This window comes from Panthera tigris, chromosome C2, assembly GCF_018350195.1.
Source record: "Panthera tigris isolate Pti1 chromosome C2, P.tigris_Pti1_mat1.1, whole genome shotgun sequence".
Taxonomy (NCBI): domain Eukaryota; kingdom Metazoa; phylum Chordata; class Mammalia; order Carnivora; family Felidae; genus Panthera; species Panthera tigris.
Window position 1 is genome coordinate 28159578 of NC_056668.1, and position 25051 is coordinate 28184628.

At 35.3% G+C, this 25051-nt stretch overlaps 1 protein-coding gene across 3 annotated transcripts in view; it reads left to right on the forward strand.

Moving 5' to 3' along the window:
• NRIP1 (nuclear receptor interacting protein 1) overlaps positions 1-25051 on the forward strand; it is a 97464-nt gene that overhangs the window by 30280 nt on the left and 42133 nt on the right. For 2 of the 3 annotated variants that reach the window (XM_042998909.1, XM_042998910.1), the window contains 2 exons: positions 4973-5131; positions 18909-19033. The gene's annotated coding sequence lies outside the window, so the exon portion shown is untranslated. The remainder of the gene's footprint in view (positions 1-4972; positions 5132-18908; positions 19034-25051) is intronic. The other variant, XM_042998911.1, reaches the window with a different exon arrangement.

The window sequence follows — 25051 nt, forward strand, 5'->3', positions numbered from 1 at the left end:
CCCGAGCCTCAGTTTCCTAATCTGTAACCTGAGCTATAACCTACATCAAAGGAATATTTTGCAGAGTAAATGAGGAAATAAAATTTGTTGTCACCAGTGTAATGTTCTCGAAGGATAGTGTTGTACTCGCAATATTGTTAATTCTGTATGTTCCAGAAGAAATAAAATAGGTGATGACTGTTGATGATTGCTGTTTTACTCAATAGCACACTCTTCTAAATAAAGACCGCTGTTCCACACATTTTGCATTTTTCTTTCTTTGCTTCTATTCCACTTGAAGAGTATTCACAAACCCTGCTCCACGCATTTGAACTCCTTTCAAGTTTAAACCAGTTACCATCTGCCACCTACTGACCCAGTTCTCTCTACTTCCTTCAACCCTGCTCTCCCCATACACACTTGCTTATTTTTGTTGGATGATTAAATTGGCCTTCAGTTGATTTTTCCAAAGATCTGGATTAATACAGGGTTAGAAACAGCAGCTTCCAAATGTGTTTGAACTATCAAGCAAGGTGCATAGGAGCCAATAGTAATACTCTTTTTTTTTTTTTCCCCCTCTAGGGAAGACAGTTGTCAGGGGAAACAAGTAGTAAAACCCCAAATGGACTTGCTTTTTCTTTTGTTGTACAGCAGTTCTGGGTTTTCTAAGTGATTTCTGCCTCCGTACTCAAGTGAAGAAAGTTTTCAGTATAAAGTATGAGTTTGTAAAGTGACTCACCACATATGCAGGTGCTTCAAAATGCATGCCCTGAACTACTATTTGAATTTTTATAGGTTTGCAGTTTTGCTGACTGCAAGAAAATAAAAGGCCTGGTGCCAGTTCTTACTAGGTCAAGATTTATTTTAAAGGATCAACATTTCCTCAGGTTTTTTGGTATTTACAAAAGTCCTAGAGATTTTCCTGCAAAAAGACTTAATAGGCTTTATTCCAGTAAGGAAAATTCAGAATGCTTGTGCCATGGTAGTAACAAAAGCAATATATTTGGTGAATTTGTTTAAATACATTGCCAGAAGCCAGACTACCCTAAAGATGTATTTTTATTTAAAGAGGCTCATAGGGGCAGCAAGGACTAGTAATTATATTTGTATAGCTCTAGGTGCAGAAAATTTGACCAGTGATTTAAAAACAGACTGTTAGTCTTTCATGAAATGGTCAGGAGATGGGTTGACCAAGGTGATTGGTCTGACACTGTGGAGGCTTACTTCAGTAGCGGTTTGTGAAATTAATTATAAAAGCACACTGACCTGAATTTGAATCCCGGGCCTGCTCCTTAGCTGTGGTGTGACTTTGGACAAGTCATTCCACTGCTCTGAGCCTTACCTTCTTCAGCTGTAAGGTTGAATAGTATCTATTTTATAGATAATGATTAAGTGAGTTAATGTATGACTTAGTATAATTGTCAAAACCGGGCATTCACTTCCCAACCAGTTAATAAAAGTTAATTATAATGGCTGGGAGTTAACCCTCCAAGTAGTTGTTTTAAAAGCTTGCATTCCTAAAAGTACGCTTACCAGGACTAGCACTGAGTAATGCGTAGAATTGTTGAATCACTATATTGTACACCTGAAACTGTAACACTGGATATTGACTATACTGGAATTAAAGTAGAAAGCTTTGGGGCGCTTGGGTGGCTCAGTTGGTTAAGCGCCAGACTTCAGCTCAGGTCATGATCTCACGGTTTGTGGGTTTGAGCCCCACGTCGGGCTCTGTGCTGACAGCTCAGAGCCTGGAGACTGCTTCGGATTCTGTGTCTCCCTCTCTCTCTGCCCCGCCCCTGCTTGTGCTCTCTCTCTCTCTCTCTCAAAAAGTGAATAAACATTTAAAAAAAAATTGTTTTTAAAAAAGTAGAAACTTCATTAAAAAAATTGCATTCCCTATTGAGAGGCATTAAAGTATAGAAATATATTTGAGGTTTCTTAAAAATCTTAAGGAAGCCACATTAGACTCAAAGCAGTATTTATAGGTAATAGATTGAATTTGACAAGCATTGAGACACTATGGTGTGGTGGTTTTGAACAAGTGTGAATCCTAACTCTGCCACTTACTTTGTTGGCTTTGACTAATCATCTTACCTCCTAAGGCTCAGTGTTCTCATCTGTAAAATGGGGATAACTTTATAGCGTTGTTTTGAGAATTGAAAGAATTAAATCATAGGGGTGCCTCAGTCGGTTAAGCGTCTGACTTGGGCTCAGGTCATGATCTTACAGTTTGTGAGTTCGAGCCCTGAATCGCGCTCTGTGCTGACAGCTCAGAGCCTGGAGCCTGCTTCTGCTTCTGTGTCTCCTTCTATCTCTCCCCCTCCCCCACTTGTGCTTTGTCTTTCTCTGTCTCTCAAAAATTAAAAGAAAAAAGAAAGAATGAAACCATAGAAAGCACTTAATGTCATTCTTGGCACATACTGTGCACAGTAAGTTTTAGTTTTTCTTGTGAGTCCATAGATACCCTTTTGGACATGGCCTTGAGTACTTGTGAGAAATAAAATTCTGAATTTTTTTTTGATGTAATAGTTAATGTTGGAATTTTGGAATTAATACTTTTTTTTCGTTTGTATAATGCTTATCTAGTTGACTTAAATTAAGATAAAACACTAAAATGTTTTGAATCTCCTGTAGTCAAAATAACAATTCGTATTTGGAAAAACAAAATTTTAAATATCATCTGCTATAGTCTAAATGTTTATTTTCTTCTCAAAATTCGTATGTTGAAATCCTAACCCCCAAGGAGATGGTATTGGGAGGTGGTGCCTTTGGGAGTGATTAGGTCGTGAGGGTAGAGCCCTCACAGTGGGATGAGCTCCCATATAAAAAAGGCCTGAAGGAGGGGTGCCTGGGTGGCTTGGTCGGTTAAGCGTCCGACTTCGGCTCAGGTCATGATCTCACGGTCCGTGGGTTCGAGCCCCGCGTTGGGCTCTGTGCTGACAGCTCAGAGCCTGGAGCCTGTTTCAGATTCTGTGCCTCCCTCTCTCTGTGACCCTCCCCCGTTCATGCTCTGTCTCTCTCTGTCTCAAAAATAAATAAACGTTAAAAAAAATTAAAAAAAAAAAAAAAAGGCCTGAAGTAGATCCCTTTCCCTTTCTGCCACTTTAGGTATAGTGAAAAGATGGCCATCTATGAGTTAGAAAGCTAGATTCTCACCAGATGCTGCACCTGCATGCATGGAGATCCTAGACTTACCAACCTCCAAAACTGTGAGAAGTAAATGTCATTTATAAGCAACCCAGTCCATGGTATTCCATGTTAGCAGCGTGACTGGACTAAGATAGCATCCATTGTTTTGGATAATTCCATGGCTCTATACTTTTAATCCAGTTTTTATTCATGTTTCTGCTTTCCTTCCTCTTCATTGCCTGAGAGTAACCCAAAGGAGAAGCAGGGTAGAGCAGGATGAGGCAGGATTGCCAATAGATACTCAGCCTTACCATGATCAGATATACTGTTGGGACTAACGTCCTCAGTTAAATTGATTCGTGAATACTTTTTGGTTTTACCAGCAGAATAATTTTGATTGCTTTTTTTACTGTTGTAGTGTATGCTGAGAAGATTTTAAAGGAAATTTCTACTTTTCCCAGCATCTTTCAATAATTTTTTTAAGAGCCATAAATCAGTAAATTTTCAGTTTGACAGCTAATAAAAGATTGGTAATTAAATACCTACCATATATTATAGGTATTATATTAAGGGTAGAGTTAAGTTTATCCTGTATGAAGTTAATTTTTTATATCTTCTATTTGGGGCCCATGATGTCTAAAGTGAGTTATTTAATAGCATAGGGATTTTACATGTGTAGAAATTTTCTAAGCTTATAAGACTTCTATGAGGAAACACTGTAGTTTGGTAGGTTCTTACAGTGAGAACTCAAAGTTAGAGTTTCGGATAGATAAAGCTTTGATTTTGTTACTAACGGTTTGGCTTTGAGGTGAAAATCAAAACCTGATGACTGTTAGCCCTTTGACACAAACCATTACTGACCCACAACCTCTCTTCCCTTCCAACCTAGAATTACTTCAAAGAGGAAGGGGAACATGTGAGATCAACTAGAAAGCTAAATTTCCAGTGTATATACACACACAAAGGAAGTGTAGTTATTTATGTTTAATCCATCATGTCCTGATTTTGTTTGGCCTTGGGACCTTCCACCTCCCCCTTACCACCTACCATCCCCTCTCCCTCCTTCCCTTTCTTCCTTCCTTTGGATAAGTACTGATAGTTCTGCAGATCCTTGTTAGGCATATGGTGGTTTAGAGCACATTTTACTATTTAGATTATTTCAAAGCTCTATATTTGGATTGCCTTTGCTTTGGTCATATGTTTATTTTCAACTCTTAATTAAGAACACACTGTTTATAAATTAATTCCTGTGAGAAAATATGACTCATGTTGGGAGATCTTGTTTTATTGTCATATGACATGTTCTGTAAGGCATGCAGCTTAATAGAAAGCGGGGGCGGCACCTGACATCCATCTTCATTTTAGTTTGACTTAACACATTGCAGGAAACCGTGTGACTATTTGTAATTTTTTTTTTTTTTTTAGTGTTTATTTATTTTTGAGAGACAGAGACAGCATGAGCGGGAGAGGGCAGAGAGAGAGAGGGAGACCCAGAATATGAAGCAGGCTCCAGGCTCTGAGCTGTCAGCCCAGAGCCTGACGTGGGGCTCAAACTCACGGACCGCGAGATCATGACCTGAGCCGAAGTCAGACGCTCAACCGACTGAGCCACCCAGGCGCCCCCTATTTGAAATTTTTTTTGTGTTAATTAAAATATAAGTAATAGAAGACATTACCAAAATAACTTAAACAGTAGGGGATATATCATCCTACCCAACATGAACAGGTGGGTAATTAATTGTCCTAGTGGTGTTATCAGGAACCCACATGGTATTTTCCATTTTTCTATACTGTTGCCTTGAGTGTTTTGGCAAACTTTGGTTAAGATGGACATTTTTCCATGCTACTTTTTTTTTTTTTTAAGTGAGAAAAACATTTCCAAGTAAACGTCATCGGCCATAATTGCATCATATGCCTGTGCTTAAACCCCTGATTGGCATAGTAAACATTACTTATCTAAGTGGCTTGACCTAATCAGGATTCACCCAAGAGGAGGAGGGTGAGTGTTCTGCCAGCAAGTAAGGTAAGGGGACGTGTGTCTTTGAGAGGGCTCCTGAAGTGGATGACACAGCTAGGGAAGGTCACAGTTTTGTTAATTTTTTCAGCCTTCCTCATGAGATCACAAAATATAGACAGTCACGCTTTGATTCATTCGATATATGTTTATTGAGTATCTACTGTATTCCATTTATTCTCTGTCCTAAGAGCAGTGAGCAAAAAGGGGAAAAATTGCTGTCCTCTTGAAGCTTACATTTAAGTGATGAGATAAACAGTGTAAAGCAGTTCAACTTCATGATATCTTACGAGCAGTACTGAGTAAAAACTGAACCGGAGAAGGGAACATGGAAGGTCTGGGGCAGGGGTGTATGACATTGTAGATTATGTCCAGAGAAGGTGTCGCCTAGAAGATGACTTTCATACAAAGGCGGAGATGGTGTGAGAGCCAGTGTACAGCTCTTTGGGGAGAAGAGTATTCTAGTCAAAGCCCCTGTGGGTGAACGAGGGAGAGTTACAGGAAGTGAGGTCAGAGTGGGGAACCGCTGCACACTTTTGAGCGAAGGACTGACTCAGTAAAGCATTTTCATAGAATCACTTTGGCAGTTGTGTTGAATAGGCCAAAAGGCATTACAAACAGAAGCAGGGAAGCCAGTTAGGAAGCTATTGTAATAATCCAGGAGAAATGATGGTGATTTGAATGGGGGCAGTGAGTAGTTGGATTCTAGATATTTCCAAGGCAAAGCCTGGATTTGCTGATAAATTGGGTGGGGCCCATGAGAAGAGGAGAGGCATTTAGGATGGCAGCCAGGTTTTTGGCCTCAACAGTTAAAAGAATGGAGTTGATATTATCTGAGATTAGGAAGAACAGGGACTCAGTTATTGACATGTTAAATCTGAGATGTCAAATAAACAATTTATAGATGTCAAATGGAGATGTCAAATAAAAAATGGATATATACATATTTCTTGAAGAGGGATCAATACATATATTTTAGAAGTATGACATTGGCCGTTAATAATAGGGAATGGCTTTTAAAAGAATATAAATTTAAAAAGAAAACAATAAGGGGAGAATAAGAAATAGAGAAATAAAGTATATATGAGGACATATATTTTATATTTCATTGAACAAATACAAGGAAAAATTGGAAGTAATTTAAAAAAAATTTAATGTTTATTTAGTTTTGAGAGAGGCAGAAACAGAGCGTGAGTTGGGGAGGGTCAGAGAGAGAGGGAGTCACATAATCTGAAACAGGCTCCAGGCTCTGAGCTGTCAGCACAGAGCCCAACGCAGGGCTCGAACTCACGAATTGTGAGATCATGACCTGAGCTGAAGTCGGACGCCCAACCGACTGAGCCACTCAGGTGCCCTGGAAGTAATTTTAAAATAGAGATTCAAAGAAGCATTTATATACTGAGCATTTATTTAGTGCCCAGTGTATTCTAGTTTCAGAAACTGCATAACAAATATATTTATTCTTTCTATCAATACCTCATTTAGTTTTTGTTTGTTCCCTGTATAACATGATGCAACAGTCCGTCTAAAGGACGCATGTTGTTAACAAATAGGCTGTTGTCCCCACCCCAGCTTCCTCAGCCTGTTAAGTATTGTGCAGCCTGTTAAGTAATGTTCACGCATATCATTTAATAGTTATCTAAGCCAAGAGAAAGAATTGCCGTGATACACACACACACACACACACACACACACACACACGTACACTATGTATCAAGACAAGTGACTTTTCTTTTGAAAAAGAATTAGTGCAAGATGCCTTTTAACCAGATTATTGTATTTGTGTTTAACAAGAATGCAGCACATAGCTAAGATTTTCAATCTGTATTGCATAAAATGCTGAGAAGCATCTTATAAAGTACCTTTTATATTATAGGTACTCAATAAATATTTCTAACTTATTTTTAAACTTTTAAAAATATTTTACTGCATGAGGTAGGTGTTGCTTGATAATACGTACCCTATGTTTAATGCAAGGTTGTGGAGAAAATTGAATTACCCTGGGTTTTGTCAGATAAAAGTACTACACAGTAAATATAAAGAGTTGTTTATTGGGCAAAAAAATTCTGCTCTTTAATGTGCATTAGGCTTTTCTGCCAATCAGGTGAATATGTGACCACTAACCTATACACCAATGCGGGGAAATATTTATAATTAAAGGGGAAATACTGTTTGTTCAGAATGAAGTATATTGAATTACTTCCGTTTGCCTATTTCTCGTGTTAAGTAATTTGTTGCAAAATGACCATCTCCCATAAGAGAGTTCTGCAAATTTGCAGTAATTAAGCTAGCATTTATACTAGTTTTGAGACCAGATTGATGATAGATAAGAATTAGGCTCATTTTTTGGTTGACCAAGCTCTAAGTTTTTACCTATACATCTGCTTCCCAGTTCTTTGGAGTGTATCTCTTTATATACTCCTTTGCTTTTTTTAAAAAGGAGTGTTAGGAAAATCTGTTGCCCAGCAATTAGCATTTGTTCATGGGTGCAACTTAAGATGCATACCTAACTAATATTCTTATCAAAGTAAAACTCTGATTTGCCACAATGTGGCGCTTATTTTTTATTATGCAAACAGGAATATATTAATATTATAAAGCATAATATTAAAATGATCTACCAGCCAACATGGAACTAGAGCTTTACTAATAAAGTTGCATCTATTAGCATATACCTCTTGCCTGTACCTCTGCTCTTACTGCTCTCCCTGACCCCCCAATCACTCTTCAATTTTTTTATCATTTACTTTTTAATAACACTGGTTTTAATCCACGGGTCTTTAAGTAATATGCTGTTTAATTTTCCTTTTTTTTTTTAAGTTTTATAAAAATGGTGGCATATGTAGTCTGAGATCTGCTTTTTTTTGCTCATTATGGTCTTTTAAAATTTATTTATTGTTGTGTGTAGTTGTAGTACATTTATTTCACTGCTGAGTAATATTTCATTGTATGGATTTATTTATTGTCTTAGCAGTAGACATCTGGATTGTTGCTGTTTCGTATTTTTTTTCTTGTTTGCTTGTCTTATTTATTTTTGGTGTATCTATATTGAAGTTGGTGTACATCTGTACATTGATATATATATATACATCCGCACATACACACACACACACACACACACACACACACACAATGAATTGTTTATTGGGCAAAGAAATTCTGCTCTTTAGGATGGATTAGGCTTTTCTTATCATACTTCTGACCAATCAGGTGAATATGTGACCACTAGCCTTTATGACCAGTGAGGGGAAGTGTTTATATTGAATTGTTTATATTGAATTGTTTATATTGAATTACTTCCGTTTGCCTATGTCTCGTGTATATATGTAGCTACTGGATGCATTGCTAATGTCTGTATTCTTTTATATGTGTTCTGGTGCACATGTGTAAGACTCTAGAAAATATACCTAAGAGTAGAAGTGTAGAGAATCATGTGAGTATTGTATGAGTACATTATGCAATTATATGAGTCAATGCCAATTGTTTTCCAAATTCATTGGACCAGTTTCCATACCACTAATAATATCACAGAAGCTCCCAGTGAACCAAATCATTGCTGAAACTTGGAAATCTCGGGCTACGTAATTTTTCTTAATATAGCAGCTACAAAATGGAATCTTATTGTGGTCTTAATTTGCCTTTCTGTGATTGCTAATGACGTTTGGAACATCTTTTCATGCGACTACTCACCATTGGTATTTTTCTTTCATGAATTGCTTGTGTATGTCTTCTGTGCATTATATACTTAAAACTATGCATTAAATATATTTATTTTTATATTTAAAAAATTTTAAATAACAGCACATGGAAAAGTTTTAAGTACAATAAAGGAGAAAATTTTTCCCCTGAAGATTTGATTTGATGCCTCATCACCCCTGAATAAATGAGTGTATATTTCCTACAAACAAGGACATTGTCCTATAAGACACAATAAAGCCATCAAAATCAGGAAATTAACATTGATGCATTACTACCATCTAATCCTCAGATCTCATTCAATTTTCACAAGTAGTCCCAATAATGTCCTTTATAGCAAAAGGATCTAGTTTAGAAGCACACCTTGCATTTTACTTGTCACATCTTTTCAGTCTCCTTCAATCTGGAACAGTTCTTCAGTGTTTGTTTGACTTTCAAGACCTTGGCACTTTTCAAGACTATACTGTATTGGCCACTTATTTTGTAGAATGCCTCTTCTTTATGTTTGTCTGCAGTTTCCTAATGACTACATGCAAGTTATGAACACTTGGCAGGGATATCACAGACGTTATGGTCTGTCTTCTCTTTTTATCTTATCAAGTGGCACGTGATTTTCATTTTGACCCTTTACTATTTATATTAACTTGATTAAGATGGTGTCTGCCATGTTTCTTTCTGTGAAATTACTCATTTTCCCTTTGTGTTTAATAATTGTTTTGTGTGGAGATACTGTGAAACTGTGTGACTCTCTCCTTCCTGATCAAACTTTAATTAATTTCTCTGTATCAGTATAAGTTAATGATTCTGTATATTATTTCAATGAGCTATAATCAGTTACTATTGTTATTTTGATGCTCATCTTGCCCTGATTTAGCCAGTGGGATCCTTTTAAGTTGGCTTCTGTGTCCTTTTGACAAGCCACTCATCAATCATGCTGCTGCTACTTCCAATTTCATTTCTTTCTATAACAGTGAGATTAGTCTAAATTTATTTACTTATTAACCTAAATTTATTTACTTATTTGATCAGTCCCACTGTATGTGATGAACTTGCCATATTCCTTGGACCCTCTTCCCCAAATTCGGTTTGAGCTTTGAAGACCCTTTATGTGGAAGCCTTCCTCACCAGGTTTGGATTCCTACAGTATACAGCACAATACATCTTTTAATGGGCACCTTCCTCCCCCTGATCAGGCATTGACATCTGCTGTTAGATCACTGCTGTACAGGGTCCTGCTCAACCCACACTACTCTGCCAAAGCTTGAACTCTGACTCTCATGCCACATGGTTGTCTCCACTCTCCACAAGCACTGCCTCATCCTGTTCAGGCCCTCACACCCTTAATTAGGGATACTTTTTTACATTTTGCCTATTTTTAATTAAAATGCTGTAGGATACACACACAGACACACAGGCACACACACACATACATTCTGGGTACCAAAATTTTCTTTGTCCGTGTGCTTCGTGGTATTGTAATCTTACTTTTCCTTGTTGTATTTACAGATGAAAGGAAATTTTTAATTATAATATAGTTGAATTTATTAATCACATGCTTTATGGTTAACCCTTTCTGTGTCTTAAATTTTAAACTTTTTTTCATACTCTGAGTTCATAATGATAGTCTCTTATGTTTTATTTAAAAAAATAGTAGAGACTTGTCTTCTCTACCTAAAATTTTAATCTCTCTGGAATTTATTGTTTCTATATTATACAAGCGTGGTCTAGTTTCTTTCCCCCCCCAAATGAATAACCAATTCTCTCAGCACTGTTGAATGATTCCTCTTTTCTTCAATGATTTGCAGTGTGACTTTTGTCAAATATCGTTTTTTCTTATATGTGAAGGTCTGTTTCTTTTCCAACAGTTTGTTTCTTTTCCAGAAACACACTAATTTCATTAGGACAGCTTTATGATAGATCTCGGTATAGGCGGGGCCAGTTCCCTACTGGATTCTATTTCTGGTTGGATGGCTTGTCCATTTGGGCTTTGGTGCTCCACTGTGAATTTTAGAATCAACTTCTAAAACCTTTTGGATTTCAGTTGGCATTGCATTAAATATATTAGTCCAATTTGGGGAAAAAAATCGTCATTTTTTGATATAGAGTTTTTCTATCATACCATGAACGTGGTATGTCCTCTTATTTATTTAGCTTGTATTTAATGTCTCCCAATATATTTTCAAGTTACTTTTATTCTTAGATATATTTTGTTGTTGGGTGTTTTTAAAATGTTATTTTCTGTTTGTTACTGGTTTGTAAAAATACGGTTGACTTTTAAAAAATGATTTATAATTAGCCACCATGAACTGAACACTAACATACCTGTTTAAATAAATGTTAGACATGCCCAAAAGTGAATAGCAAGAATAGAAATCTAGATTTTTACTCTGAAATTTCTTTTGATGTTTTAATAAATCCTAGGTTAATAGTCCTCTTTTAAATAGATTTATTGAAATACAGTTCACATACAATAAAATTTACCCATTTCAAGTGTTCTTTATAGTCACGCAAGTATGCGACCAACACCACCATCCATCTGATTTATGAACATTTCCATGACCCTAATAAGAAACTCCATACCCACTAGCAGTCACTCCCCATTCCTGTCCTTCCTCACTCCCAGCCCTAGGCAACTAGTGCGAATCTGTTTTCTGTTTCTGAATTTGCCTATTCTGGATATTTCACATGAATGGAATCATAATACATGGGTTTTTTTTGTGACTGGCTTCTTTCACTCAGTGTAATAATTTTCAGGGTTCATCTATGTTGTAGCATGTATCAATACTTCATCTTTTTTGGGGGGGGGCTGGATAATATTCTATTGTATATATCATATTTTGTTTACCCATTCATTAGTTGATAGACACTTAGATTGTTTCCAGTTTTGGGTCATTATGAATCATGCTGTTATGAACATGCAGATACAGATATTTATATGGACATAAGTTTTCATTTCTCTTCTATTTATACCTAGGGGTTAGAATTTCTGGGTCATATGGTAATTCTATGTTTAACTTTTAAGGAACTGCCAAACTGTTCTCCTTAGCAGTTGTAGCATTTTACATTTCCACCAGCAGTATGAGAGAGATGAATAGTCCTCTTAAAACTGCTTTTGAATTCTCTAAAAAGTAATTGTTATACATTAGGCTTATCATTAATTATGATTATTATTTTAAATAAATGAGAAAAATGGCAATTTATTTTAATATCAGGTTCATTTTATGCATCTGTATAGAATGTATCCTTTTTACGATTATGGGTAGAATATATCCTTTTTATTTTTTACAGCCTTATTGAGGTATAGTTTCCATACCATACAGTTCATTCATTCTCATTGTTCAGTTTGGGGATTTTGAGTCAATTTATTTAGATGTGCAACCATCACCACAGTCTAGTTTTAGAACAGTTTCATCGTTCCACAGGGTTCCTTCATGCTTGTTGCAGTTAATTTCTGTTCTCTTCTCCTGTCCCAGGAGATGATCTGCTTTCTTTCTCTGTAATTTTGGCTTTTTTAGACATTTTACATATAAATGGAACCATCCAAAAAACAGCTATAAATCCAGCTTCCTTCCCTGAGCATTATGTTTCTTAGGTTTATCCTTGTTGCATGAATTATTAATTTATTTCTTTTTTTGGTTGCTACTTTATGCTCATCCCTTCACCAGCTGATGAATATTTGGGTTGTTTACAGTTTGGGGCTATTATGATTGATGCTCCTCTGATCATTTGCATACAAATGCATATGTTTTCATTCCTCTTGGTTAGATATCCAGGAGTGAAATTGCTGGGTCATATGTTTAAGTATATGGGTATGTTTCACTTTTTAAGAAATTGCCAAGCTGTTTTCCAGAGTGGCTGTGCTATTTCACATTCTCATCAGCAATGTATGAGGATTTCACTTTCTCCCTATCCTCCCAACCTTTAGATTTTTCAGTTAAAAAAAAAAAAATTATAGCTATTTTAATGAGTTGTCTAGTGGAATTCCATCGTGGTTTTATTTGCATTTCTCTATTAGGTAATGATGATGAACATCTTTTCGTATGTTTACTACACATTTATGTGTCTTTGGTGAGATGTCTTCAGATATTTAGCCCATTTAAAAAAAATTGTTTTATTCTTCTTCAAGTCTTGAGGGTTTTAATATGTTAGATACCACTTCTTTATCATGTATATCTTGTGTGATTTGCAAATATTTTATCTTATTATGTGGTTTGTCTTTTATGTAAATTATATCTTTTGAAAATTTTTTTCAAGTCCCAATTGTCCATTTTTGGTTTGTTTGTTTTTTAATGGATTATACCTTTGTTGCCATGTTTAAGAATTTTTTCCCTGACTTAAGGTCACAAGATTTTTTCCTGTGCCTCTTAGAAGTTTTGTAGTTTTAGTTCTTATAATTCGATTTCAAGTTCTGATTTTTGTATGTTGTGAAAGATTTACACTTATTTGTCTTTTTATTGTTGTGTATGATTTTTCACCTGTTCCAGCATCATATATTAAAAAGACTATTCTTTCCTCATTGAAACACTATGGCACATTTGTTAGATTCAAATGACTATGAATGTGAGAGTTTATTCTGGGCTCTATCCTATTTCATTATCTGTATGTCTATCTTTATGCCAATATCACACTGTGTTGGTTATTACAGCTTTATAGTAAGTTTTAAAGTTAGGTAGTATAAGTCCTAAAGCTTTAGTCTTCTTTTTCAAAATTGTTTTGCATATTCTCAATCCTTTATACTTTCATATGTATATCAGAATCAATTTCTACAAAAAAGAAAGCATGGTAGAAATTGATAGATTTATTTTTTTTATTTTAATTCCAGTATAGTTAACATACAGTGTTATATTCGTTTTGAGTGTACAGTGTAGTGATTCAACAATTCTGTGTATAACCCCATGTTTATCACAAGTCTCCTCCTTCATCCCCATCACCTATTTCACACCCCTCCCCCCCGATTGACCTCCGCTCTGGTAACCATCAATTTGTTCTCAATAGTTAAGAGTTTGTTTCTTCGTTTCTTTCTCTCTCTCTCTCTCTCTCCCTCCCTCCCCCTCTTTCTTTTTATCCCTTTGCTCATTTGTTTTGTTTCTTAAATTCCACACGAGTGAAATCATATGGTATTTGTCTTTCTCTGACCAGCTTATCTTACTTAGCATTATACTCTCTGGCTCCATCCATGTCATTGCAAATGGCAAGATTTCCCCCCCCCCTTTTTTTTTTATAGCCAAATAATATTGCATTGTATATAGACAACATATCTTTTTATCCATTCATCTATTGATGGACATTGGGCTGCTTCCATAATTTGACAATTTTAAACAATGCTGCTGTAAACATAGGGGTGCATGTATCCCTTTAATTAGTACTTTCGTATTTTGGAGGTAAAACCCAGTAGCATAATTACTGGGTTGTAGGATAGTTCTATTTTTAACTTTTTGAGGAACATCCATACTGTATTCCAGCGTGGCTGCACCAGTTTGATTCTCACCAGCAGTGAAAGAGGGTTCCTTTTTCTCCATATCCTCCCCAACACTTGTTGTTTCTTGTGTTTTTTTTAATGTTCTTTATTTACTTACTGAGAGAAAGAGAGAGAGCATGAGGAGAGAGGGGGCAGCAAGAGAGAGGTAGACAGATGATCTAAAGTGGGCTCTGAGCTGATAGCAGCAAGCCCACTGTGGGGCTTGAACCCACAAACACGAGATCGTGACCTAAGCCAAAGTCGGCCACTTAACCAACTGAATCACACAGGCACCCATCTTGTGTTTTTGATTTTAGCCATTCTTAGAAGTGTGAGGGGATATCTTATTGTGGTTTTGACTTGCATTTCCCTGATGATGAGTGATGTTGAGCATCTTTTCATGTGTCTGTTGGCCAGCTGCATGTCTTGTTTGGGGAAATGTCTGTTTATTTCTTCTGCCTATTTTTTAATTGGATTATTCATTTTGTGGGGGGGGGGGTGTTGATTTGTAGAATTGCTATCTTAACAACATTGTCTTCTAATCCATGAACATAGAATGTATCTTTGTTTATTTAGATCTTTAATTTCTCTTAACGTTTTCTAGTTTTTCAGTGCACAGGTGTTGCACTTCTTTTGTTAAATTTCTCCTAAGTCTCTTTTTGCTCCTTTTGCTGCTATTGTGAGTGGAACTTTAAAAATTTAATTTTTGGATTGTTTATTTTTAGTATATAGAAATGCAATTAATTCTTACATTTGGATCTCATACCCTACAACCTTTCGACATATTCTTAGTAGTTTTTTTTTTTTTTTTTTTTGGAGATTTCTTATCTACATACAAGGTAATGTTGCCTGCAAATAGAGAGTTTTAACTTTTTCTTTTCCTGTCTATGTGTCTTTAAATTTCTGGCCTGATTGCAATGAGTAAAGTCTCAGAGTGGTATCTAGAGCAAACGTCTTACCTCTTTACCAGCGTGATAGGGCAAAGCATTCAGTCTCACTATTAATTATGGTGTTAGTTGTAGATATTTGTCTCAAAAAGGAAGGGTTGTTTTCACTCTGAAACAATCAATTAATGTAATATAGCTTAATATAACGTAGTAATCCATTAATGATAGAATAAAGGATAAGAACCCCATTAGGCATCTCAGTAGATGCAGATAAAAGAAAACAAGGAAACAGAAAACAAAATAAAGAGTTTAAACAAAGTAAGAGGTAGAGAGGAAGCTACTTTCCATAAAGTGATAAGGAGAAGCTTCTCTGAGGAAATGACATTTAAACTGATATCTAAACAACCTGAAGGTCCTAATCATGCAAATAACACAGTGAAGAGTAGTTTTGCACTAGGAATCTTGTTCCCTTTGTAATTCCAACACCTAGCACAGTCCCTAGCCCCTAGAATTTGTTCAACTTAACAGATAGTTTAGAACCTTGCTTTCTTAGCATCACATACATTCCTTTTACCATCTTTATCATTAAATATTATTTGAAATAATATATTTTGATGATTGCATAATATTCTACAGAAATACTTCTTTTCTACAATTCTAACAAAGTTATTTAAATGTTTTCTTATTCATAGAAATGCTTCCTATCTTCATAGTTCAAAACACCTGGCACATTCAGTTTCACTGACTTGGACTTAAGACTGAATTACTCATCTATTGATATAAGACAGTTAATCTGTGAGAGGTGTTTCTTTTATATTATCTTTTGCTAATTTTTATTTAAATACTTATATATCTTTCACATGATCATGTTAGCTCAAAGGGGTTAAAACAATGCTTTAATAGAGACCAGCCATTAAACATTAATACAAACTATTCTAGAATGTGGCACCGTATCAGACACAGATTGTGAGCTCTGGATATTTTTTACTCTTTACATGGAAAATGTAGTCATGAACTTCATATACCATTCTCCAGTGTTTTTGCCCTACTTGAATTGAAACCATTGTAGGTGGGTTACACAAGAGAAAAGTCAGATTTATGTTCCAGAGAACTGCCAAGGCCCCATCTTGGTTCCAAGTAAAATATACCAGAGTTTGAATTCCACTTTAAGCTTTTACTGGTTTTATGATTTGGGGTAACTTAAACTTAGTTTCCTCCTCTATAAAGTGGGGTTGATAACAGTTCTCTCATAAGGTTGTTTTAAAGATGGTATATAGAGAGAGGTTAGTGGAGTCCTGATACACAATAAGTGTCCAGAAAACAAGAGCTTTTTAGTCTCTCGTAGTCATGGGGCTGATGGAGTAGTAACTACAAGGGTTTCTTATGCTTCAAGACCTCATCAGCAGATGCTAACCAACCTGTTCATAATGTGCCTCTGAAGATGTTTACTGATACTTTAGTGAGGAGTTGGTCATTTTCTTCACTGAATATAATATACTTGGGGTTGTTCGGAGACTATTTCTTGTCTGCACATGTACCAAAAGAGATTTGGCCCAAAAGGTGGTATTTTAAAGTACCGTTAAGTTAGATCTTTTGACATCAAACTTGTAGTCACTATTTGCAGCATTCATAAATGTAGTTATGGGTTCTACTTTTTTTTTTTTTTTCCAAGAAGGAAAGAAATGCAACTGAAAACTGAGTAATCAAATTCTTGAATTTCAGTGCTTTAGTAGGTAATGTTGACCAGGGACAAGATGAGGTTGCCTGGGTATAGCTTCTGAGGTTGGGCCTGGGAATTTAGGACGTCCCTAAGGCCCCTAGCATATTCAAATGAGAATACTAATATAGTAGCAAATATGGGTATTTTTAAATTCACGTGTAAATCACTGCCTTCTAGTTATACATAATCAGAAGTGTTTGTCCCCTATTCCTCTTAGAATTCGTACCAGAATTGATAGTTAAGACTCCATTTAAATCCAAGACCTGTAATATTGGGACATGACATTTACCTAGTCTTGCTCATTGTCTGTTTCCCCTTCTATAAAATGGGATAATGCCTTCTCTGCTTGTTTCACTGAGTTATGAAGATCAAATGAGGTCATGCCCATAAAAGAGCTTTATAACTGGTAAATCACTTGGCTACTAATTATTACTCCAGTTCATCCTGTCAGACCTGCCCTTTTCTCACTACTGTTGGCTAGGTCACTGGTGGAGGTGACGTGATAGCTCAAAACTCTGTAATGTACACCCCCTCTGAGGAGTATTTTACTTGTACAAGTTTTACTTGTACTAGGGAGTGGACACTTGTAGACTGCTGCTGTTTTCATCCTTGAATTTGTTGTATTGATTACCAAAGTAATACATGTTTGTTATAAAGAAACTAGGAAATATAAATCAGCAAAAAAGGAAAAATAAAAATTATCTCTAAATGAAATAATTGCTGCATTTATTTTCATATACTTTTGAAACACATTCAGTTTACTGAACATAATGCTGTGTTTCCTATTTTTATCACTTACTATGTAATAAGTTATATATGATGATATACTATAATTTTTTATGTAGTATTTTAGTGTATACATAGTATCTCACCATGTAATATACGAAAATTTCCCAGACTTTTTATTTGGAGATTCAATGGCTGTTTTCAATGGTTTCTACTATTATAAATAACGTATATTATGACATCCTTATGGCCAAATACTTGTATAAATTCTCATTAGGATAAATCCTTGACTTGGAATTGCTACATCAAGGAGCATACAACATTTTAAGAAATTTAATTTTTTATAGCTTTATTGAGTTATAATTGACATCCAATAAACTGCACGTATTTAAGGTTTACAGTTTGATCAATTTTGACATATGTATATATGCATGATACCGTCTCTCCGCAATTAAGGTAGTGTCCTTTTGTAATCCCTCCTTCCTGTACCTTCCCGCCCCTGTATCCCCAGGTAACCACTGAAATGTTTTCTCTCCCTCTTGATTACTTTGCATTTTCTACAGTTTTATGCAAATGGAATTACACCCTATGTTTTCCTTTTTGTCTGACTTCTTGCACTCAACATGATTATTTTGAAACTCATCCCAGCTGTTGCTTATATCAATAGTGCATCCTTTTTTGTTGCTGAGTAGTAAATGTTTCATTGTATAGGCATACCGTAATTTATTTACCTACTGATAGGCATTTGAGTTGTTTCCAACAACTTTATTTAAAATAAAGTTGCTTTGAAGATTGGGGTACAAGTCTGTCTATGAACATAAGTCATTTGATATTTATTACAAATTTTGTGCTAGGAAGGTTACATAAATAGTATTTTGTAACAGAAAAAGCTTAATATGAGAAAAAACTATATATATTTTTTCTTTTTATTTTTCTGTTTTGAAAATACACCTTTGGAAGGATTTAGAATTTTTAGTTGTAACTTAATTGAATTGATTTGACTGAAATTTAAAATTAACAGAGGTTATAAGTATATCCGAAACAATTATAAACCTTTTCACAGTTTGTTTTCTTGAAGCATCTACATTTATCAAATGTACTGTCTAGAAAGCAAAGATATGTTGCTCTCCTTTAATGAATGATTCATATTTCATAAAACCATATTTCTCTCTTAAATGCCTATTTCTACATGGAACTTGAACAAGAAAAGATACTGGGAAAAGTTTACAGAACTTCACACAAGATATTCCAGAATCTGGTTTGGAATAGATGCAAAACTATCTTTTTCCTTTTCCTCAGATGCACATGAGACTGAAGGAGGAACAGGGAATCTGAAGACTCCAGATGACAGGAGAGCTACTTTTCAACAGCCTTCTCGATTTCCTTTCTCAGAAAGTAGATACAAACCTTGTTGGAGACAGATGGTGAGAATATTTTTCCTGCATTCTTAAGGCTTAATCAATGTAATTTTAATATATTTTGGACCATAATTTCTTAGTTATAAATTAGCTCGTAGTCACCAGATTTATATTTTGCGTTATATCTGTGCAAATTATTTCATTAGGCACAGTGTGGTTTAAAACAAAACAGTGAATAAGATACAGTCTAAGGAGCTTACAGCGAAAGGAGATAAATAAATTTTATCAAGCAGTAGAAAGAAGTTAAATGCCCTAAGAAAGACACGAGAGATTCTGCATAATTCAAAGGTATAGATTTCTTCTGGAGAGGGATTGAGAAGCTTGAAATCAGAAATATTAGTTGTGCTGATGATAATTTGTTTTTACCAAAACCCAGAGAAAATGGACAGTTAATATAAAACCCGAAATAGCAATCTGATTTCAGATAAAAAGTTAATTATTGTTTTGAGGAAAAATAGAAGCATGTTTGGTTATTGTGGTTTTATCACAATCTGAGTCAATGATTACTTTTTGAATTATATAAAATGGTTACCTCTTACAAGGCAAATAGTATATTAGCATTTCTGAGATGTGATAAAATAATCTGATTAAGTTACCACAAGTAGGTGGGCAGTCGACAGAAAGAGATGGGCAAGTGGTTAATTCTACTTGGATTAGCACTCCTGTTATCTCGTATAGCTACAGCCTAAATGAATTTGTCATGTCTTAAGCTCTAGCACTTTGCGCTGCTTACGCCTGGACAGAAGCACTTCGACTAAACTGGGAAAGGACATAGTGATGAATTATGGTGCTCATAATTAGTTGTGAAGAGTTCACTTTCAATTAGCTAGCTGAAAATTCTTGTTAGAAGAAAACAGATAGGAAATCCTAAAATTCACGGTATTTTAATGGACCCTGATGTTTCGAAAGGGGGATGGCAACTTTGAGCCAGATTTTTTTCCTTATTTTACGTGTGAGATGGTGGGCACAGTGCTAATACAAATTCCTGTTTCCTGACTATTCTGAGTATATTCAGAAAACCCAGGGATTAAGTTATTTAATTATTCTTCTTATTTTTTTGTTTTAATCATTCTCTTTGTTCTTTCTTGTAATTTAAGTAGGAAAATCTTTAAACCATTGTATTTGTCAAATAAAAGGACTATACAGTTACTAATAATTTTTTGGTTTGGTAGTCATTCCTCACATATTCTTATATTATTTTTTCCTCTAAATTGAGATTTTAAATCGACCAGAGTTTTATTTGTTAAATGCTAAGAGTTCTTTCATTCAGGTATAATTATGTGTTAATGACTGATAGTCCAAAATCTGCTTTTATTATTTGATGAGCATAGTTGTTACTGCGCTCTAATTCTCAACTTTTAATTTTGTTAAAATGAAAATTATAATCATGCATATTCTTGTGACCCACAAGATATAATTAGTTTGTTGTTCTTAATTTGTCAACGCCCTTGTTTTACCAAGTAACCAACAACCACTTATGACAGTTGGATAAATAAATCATAGATAGCCAGCTGGCAAATTTACATAGCCAAAAAGTTGTCCTTGAAAAATGATCAAATTTAGATCTTTTCTCCCAGATAGAAAAGACAGACTATTTTGAATGTACAATGAATAGTTTGAAAGCATATAAAAATGAGCTATTAGTGATGATCACTTATGTACATTTAAATTTTTTCAAGATTTAAAAATGAATATATGTTCAATATGTGTTTTTTAAAATATGTTTTGTTAAACAATTCTTTGTTTTGAACTAGAGGTCCATGGTCAAATAAATTTGGAGAAGTTGTCATAATATATCTTTTCAGTAGGCATTCTGTTAGTCAGCCGTTGGATTCTTAGTTTCCAAAGGAGGATTTTTATATATCTCAGAAGACTAGTATTCAATAGAATACAGTTGAAGAGTGTGAATTAATATATTCCATGAGGTTTTACTATAATCTGTCCGTTATACAGCTACCCTCCAGAAACAGGTATGTCATATTTTTAAGTAGAGTAATGTTCTTGAGAATGGGAGGCCAAAGAGGGTGATAAGGAAAAAGGAAAAGAATTTGATTCAATGAATATTGCAAATCATATAAAGTATGAAGTGTTTATAAAGCTTCTCTGTGCCTTAGGCCAGATTTCCTTTCCTCACTTGTCAGCTCTGTCTTTTGGAAAACAAAAAACAAAAACTTATCCCATATAAATTACAAAATAAAATCACCTTCTTTAATGTTTTATAGGACTCCATATACTTTCTGTGCTCTTTTTATTTCAGAGTGCAACATTTATTAGCTAATTTTGGTAAGTGTTGGTAATACAAAAAATAGTGACGATCTCGGGTGGAATTAGATAATTGACCATAAATCAGTTTAGCTTCAAATATTCATTTTCTCACTAAGTGGAGTTTTTATTGTTATATCTTATGATTTCTCCCTGGGAAGAGTTCTTTAATGTATATATTTTTCTTCTAGTTCAATTAAATTGTTGATAACTATTTCAGTAGGTTTTCTGTCAGATATAGAAATGTCTGTATGAAGACACAAAAATGGCCAGTGATTCAGCTGGTTCTAACAGATTGGGTTACCAGGTTGGTAAGTCTAGTTGTCTACATGGAATGCCTTCCCCAAACTTTATAAAACATGCCTCATAGTAAGGTTTTTAATTTAAGAACTAACACTTTGAAAAAGTGTTTAAACTCCTACACAAGGTTTTCAGTTGATAACATGGTACTGGTGAAACCAAGATCAATCCAGAATCTAGGGGAGTTATTTTAGTTGGAATTAATTCCCATAAATTAACTTGGCTTTCTCAACTGATGTTTCCTTGGTTTTGTGGACAACCTGGGCAAGAAAATGTGGATGCTGGGCTCAAATGAAGCATTAATTACCAACGTTGCTTCCCCTACCTCTTTAATTTCCTTTCCCACAGCCAGCATTTTGTCTCAGAGCGCCTTTCTCATCTGGAGTGTTTGTGCTAGAAGCCTCCTTGCTTATGCCTTTGCCTCCACAGCCACTACATTTTCCTAAAACTTCCAATTCGCTCCTGTTACTAGTCTGATAAAGTAATTCAGCAATCCCAATAGCATAATGACCATAAGAAAGTAACAGGTCTTCCTTAATCCTAATACACTGTTACAATGGGAAACGTTAGTATAATTAACATTTTGCTGAACTTGGTGCCTTTAAAGAATTGGCTTTTTTTTAAGTCTTTTACTTAATACCTTTAGTAAGCTTTACCTAATACTTTTAGTAAGTTAATGATATTAACAAACATCATTTTGAGAGGAAAATTCTCCACTATACCAAGCCACCATGTCAACTCAGGGTTTTTCTGTCCCGTGAAAGGTGGCAAATGAAATAATTAAAATAATTTTAAAATGTGTTGATCAGAGTGTCAATTCACTTTCTCTTCTTACACAGACCCTGGTCGTCTTCACTTAAAATAACTAGTGAACCTGATATTCTCCTTGATTCTCTGCTATGTTTGCCCATCAATCACGTGGCCTGCGGTTTGCGCATCTGAAATTAGTGTGATTCTAACAGTAGGGTTTATGATATGCCAGTAATTTTCAAACCCTATTTATTTTCTTTTCTTCATTTACTTGTAGAAAGATTATTGACAGTACTGTCCATGCAAGCTCTAGCATGAAGCTTTTCTCTCTAGTTTACTGCCCCTCTGTCCCACCATCTTGCAGCCTGTTCTCCAAGGTTCTCAAAATATCTGTGAAGAACTAGCTTTTGTTTTCACTTCATTTTTTTTAAAACAAATCACTTTCATTGTATTTTTTAAAAGTTTCTCTCTACAACAGGTTGGAAATTAAGAAAAAGACATACAAATTATAAATCCATAATTTTCATCACTGAATTCAACAGATGACCTCAAATTACTTTATCAAATTCCATAAAACTTCCTAATTACTCACAGTTTCTGTTATTTGAGTAGATTACTTAACATTTCTAAAACATGCTGTGTGCTGTTGGGCTTCCCTGCTGGGACTGATGCTCCTCCCACTGCTTAAAGAGAGCCTTTTAACTTCTGTTCCATTTGGCAAAGCCTTGATTATTGCCAGTCAATTCACATGCCACCTCGATGGTGTGCCTTCACAACTAGCAAACACGTTCCCTGCCTGTCTTCTTCCCAGTAATTCGCCCTTCCTTTTTTTTTTTTTTTTTTTTTTTTCAAACTGTGTCCATACCTTTTCTGTTACTAGTATCTCACCATGTTGTGGACTATATTTTTTTCTGACAGGATGGTGAGCCTACCAAGGGCTAGTTTGTCACTTAGTTATCCTTCTGTCTTCAGTTCTCAATGCATAGCAGCCTCTTTATAAATATCTGTGGATTTGTTACTTCTTGCATGGTAAATTCAGAAGAGGAGTGACTGCACAAAAATAGTAGATATTTCTTACCCTCTTTAGTCTACTAATTTTCTTTTTTAAAAGATCGTTTTTTTGTTTTTTGTTTTCTTCCCCCACCTGGGTCTTTGAGACATGTCTGCACAGAGAACAGTATTTATCTGGCATTGTTAAAAGTATAAATTGTTGAAAATTAGAAAGAGATATTGTTTGAAGATTGAAACCAAGATTGTGAAGTTCTTGACTCTGTGTCAGTAGACTAGCAGCAGTTCTCGAACTTTTCAGTCTCAGGACCCCTTTAGGCTTTTAAATTATTGAGGACCCAAAAGAGCTTTTCTTTATGAGGGCCATATCAACCAATATTTGCCATATTAGAAATTAAAACTGAGAGGGGCACCTGAATAACTCACCAGGTTGAGCGTCCAACTCTTGATTTCAGCTCAGGTCATGATCCCAGGGTCATATAGGCCTCCACGCTAAGCATGGAGCCCGCTTGAGATTCTCTCCCTCTCTAAAGAGAGCTCACGTATTCTCTCTCTCTCTCAAATTAAAAAAAAAAAAATTTTAAAGACATTAAAACTGACAAAATATTTAAAACTCAAGAATATACAAGGCTATGTTCCTTTAGTCATTAACACATTATCAGTAACACACATCACTTACTTCTGTGTACGTTCATGAGAGAAAGAGACAACAAGCAGGTAACAGGTTGTTATTATGAAAATAGTTTTGACTTCACGCACCTCCTTAGAGGTGCTTTAAGAATTTTTTCTTTATGGGAATTAGCTTGTCTAATTGCCAACAGAGTATTCTCTATTATTATTTAAATAATGTTGTATCCTACTTTTCGTGTTTGCAGATTAGTAAATTTTTTTTTTAATCTGCAAGGCTTATCATATTACCCATCTTCATATTAATGTCTAGACATAAAATGTGCTGCAAAGTATTACTGGTAGGATGGAGATGCTTACTCAAGGAAAAGTCATTTTATTTGTAGATACTTGGGGAGGTCATCACTAGTTGTGCCCTGTCAGTACCCTGGCTTTCAATTGCTAGACCTTTTTATGACCTGTGAACTTCCAAACACTTCTCCTGTGATGGATTCTTCTTACTTTAGAGGGTTTGGTGATTTGGTCATTTTCTTCATGATTTCACAGAGTAAAGTTTACTTCTTCAGGGAAGTGAGAAATATTCCCTTCAGAATCTTTCTTCTTCTCTCCTTTGTTTGACCTTCCCCTCTACTTGCCTCAACCTGATCCCTGATGCTGGCTTTCCTTTTCTGAGAGTACAGTCTGCTCTCTGGCAGATAGTTTCTTGGCTCTAGTGACTCCTGTTCTTTTTCACTCCCTACCCTCTTACCTTGGCTGATACTCTGTTAAATTCTTTCTGAGGTCTTAGCAGGACAGTCAGTCTCTGGAGTATTTGACGACTCTCTTCAAATTGCACGGGTACTGGGTCTTCCCAGAGAGTTCTGAGATTTCATTGCGTACCTTGTCAGCTGCATGGGGATACCAAGATGGCTGCTGGTTGGGACTTAATTCACTAACAGCTTAATATTCTTTGTACTTGTAGTCTGTTAACTGTGTAATGGTGTCATGGTGTGAACTATAATTTAGGGACTTATCGTTATAAGTGATACACTAGAAGTACAAAGCTGATAGAATGTTGGGGACTTTTTATTTTTTAAT